The following is a 3,282-nucleotide window of genomic DNA, read 5'->3' as shown; positions in this document are numbered from 1 at the left end:
TAATAAACAGCTTTTACGCACGAATAATTTATTACGATTGAAACGAAACGAGGCGCGGAAGTAAAGATCGAACATTCAATCATTCGTGTGCACTTGTAACGCATAAGCGACCTAGGAAGTGCACGGATCGGTGTCCACGTAATCTCATTGACTTTGTAGGCTCGCCTGCGAATGCTGTGGAAAGCATTACGTTCGTACACACGAACACCAATCGAAAAGATTTTTCAGAGCCACGACGGTCTTGGCACACGGGAACTTTCGATCGGTTCGATGGGTGGTTCCGGTCCCGTGAAACTTGGAAAGTTTCTCCGCGACGATGCAAATACGAGATACGAGAAAGGGAGAGGGAGAGGCCGGTAACTTTGTACAGGAGACGAGAAAAGCCGATGGTACTCTCTGCATCGTGCGAGACAGATTGTTGACAAAGGTTCGAGTGGAATTTAAATCAGTATAATCCTGCACCGTGTTGCGCAACACCAGGAATTTCTAGATGGTGGTCCACTTCCGATGAAAGTTGCATTTACAATTCCGCGACACGGCACATACCGGTTAATAGGGCGATAAATTCAGATGTCACCGTTGCCACTACTCTTTTACAAGGATTTCTCAGATCGAGTATGTGGAGAATATACTAGTATCATATTACACGTGTTTATCTCTAATTGTGAATTTCTATTTATGCTTCTGTTATTAATAATAACGCGAGGATTTAATGCAGTAGATACGTGGAATGGAATATCGTTTAGACAGATGATATAATAATTAAACAGAGAGATTAAAAAGTAATTTGCCGTATTAAATGGATTATTCAGAGATATGATATTATGCGATTAATAAAAGAGAAAATAAAAGAGAAATATTCGGATATAAATAACGACGAGCGTAATTCTCATTTTCAATAATGTTAATTAAACCGAGGAAGGCATAACGATTCGGTGTTATTTTCCACGTGGCTCCTCCTTTCCCTCGGGAATTCGATAAAGTTTTATCAAGGAGAAACGTGGCTTAGGCGCTGGAAGTAATTTGTCGCACCCCTGTGAAATTACGGTCCAGTAATTACGATGAAGTTACGATCTTATTTTACTTACAACTCTGCCTCTCTCATTAGGATTATGGTGTAAATCGGAGGAGAAGTTCTTCGTTAACGTTACTTACTTAAAATATGTTCCTCGATCTTGTCAATATTATTCGAGCGATATTGCATTGCTCGTGCTTCTTTCCACGCTGTTTCACGCCACGGCATCGATCCATTTTTCCCAATTAATTTAACGTTTTCTTTCGTTTTGCAATGCAATAAAGGGGAGAGGGGGAGGATGCGCGGGCAAGTAAAACGCAAACTCGAGGCGCATACGTGTTGGCAGAGCCAATATTAACGTACCGTTGACGATCATTTCTCGTGCAAACAAGCTTGTCTATCGACGAACGTGACGGATCGTATGGAACGAAGGATTCCACGCTCCCCTCGCTTTGCCACGACGCGATGCACCGTCTGCCATCTTGGAATGCCACAAATTTCGTAGTTCTACGCGAGCGAAAAAAAGAACAGAGAGAAGTAAGAATGCATCATTAGACATTGGAGTTACGACGGGGAGTTTGCGTCGATTTTAAAAACATTCGAGGAATTCATTTCCGCTTACCGCTTTCCCGCGAGCTTAAAACGATATCGATATTGGAAATACTTTATACTTCCGGGGTTATGGATGTATTATAAATTTCCATTTTCCATGGATATATACGATTCCATTTGGTCGATTTTGTTGACACGTGTAGCAAGTTTTATACGTTAGAAAGTGAAGGGGAATATCAGAAATGCATGGGCTGTAAGGCAAATAAGAGAGATGTTTCGTCATATATCGTAAGAAAACAAAAAGGAAAACTGAAACAGGAAGAAATAAAAGATCGAAATATTTCTTCATACGTGTAACAAACTCGTTCGAATTCTTGTTACATTATTATATCGTATGTTTAGAAACGTAATACGTTTGTCGATAATAATCACGAAAATCATAGGCTTTCATATTATTTCTATAGTTGAAACGAGAAGGTAGCTCTTTTATTTTGACGTTGCGAAACGTTTCCTCCCGAACATCGCTTTCGAATTCAATCATAACTAATGACATTTTGCCTACTGTTTTTACGCGTATCTTTAATGAATCGTGACGAATGATAAAAGTGAGACAAAACTATCGTGGAAAAAAAGATGGATATATATATATAAAGAAATAGTTACGTTAATCCGCATTATGCTCATATAAGGTAAGTCTTTTCTTTCATCAATCTCCTTCGTAATGCATATGCAAAAAATAGTTCACTCGACATTAATGAAACTTAGAATCGTGTGAATTAAAAGTTGAATCGAATCTCGGCGCAAAAAAAAAAAAAAAAAAAAAAACAAAAGGCAGGCTATCCTGTCTAAAATCGAGTAAAATGGCGGAAATAATAACACAAGAGATTGTTTCACGATAACGTTACATCGTAATTGGTGCGTAGAGTGAGAAGCTCTTGACGCAACGTTCCGATTTCCACGATATATCGGAATAAAAAGTGGTGCGAACGTGAAGGTAGCTCCTTACTCCTCCCTTCCGAGATTTCAATTCCTGACAGAAGAGACACAATAGAGATTGATGCAAGCGCCAAGTCACGATTCCTTGCGTTGTAGAACGAAAAGGAAAGATGAATAAAAAAAAAAAAAAGAAAACGGAAAGGAAAATAAGACACTTCGTTCCAAACCTGGTTGCGTAACACAGGTAGACGCGTCTACTTCAAACTGCGGCACGTTCTGATTTCTCGGAAACGCCTGATGTTCGACGATTTCGCGCCAATTTCTGGGGAACGAGGAAGCATGAAAATCGCTTGTGTGTGTGGCGCGAATAANTATATATATATATATATACGAGCAATAAGATTCGAAAAATAGGAAACGGAAGAGCAACGAACTTTAGAAAGATCGACGTGTAATATCAATGTTTTGTAAAAATAGAAGAAAAAGTCGAGGATTTATCGATCGATTTTTTTTTTGTCTAGTTTGATGAAATATACTTTCAATTATACGGTGCGAAATGTTTATAATCTTATGGCTCGTAAAATGAAACATTGCGTAAAAGATATCGGAAGCATTACTCACAGTCAATGATACCTTTCTAAAAGTTAGTTACGAGCAAGCTTCTGTAATATTTTACGTCGATATTTCATCGAGTTATTTCGCTCGGTTAACGCGAAACAAACAAATATAATACATGGAAAGGAAAGAATACGTTTTCGAGAAAAGAAAACGTTTACGTT

The sequence above is a fragment of the Apis dorsata genome, unplaced genomic scaffold, assembly GCF_000469605.1.
Source record: "Apis dorsata unplaced genomic scaffold, Apis dorsata 1.3 scaffold_527, whole genome shotgun sequence".
Classification (NCBI taxonomy): Eukaryota; Metazoa; Arthropoda; class Insecta; order Hymenoptera; family Apidae; genus Apis; species Apis dorsata.
The sequence above is the reverse complement of the archived record's forward strand: the minus strand, read 5'-3'. Positions refer to the sequence as shown.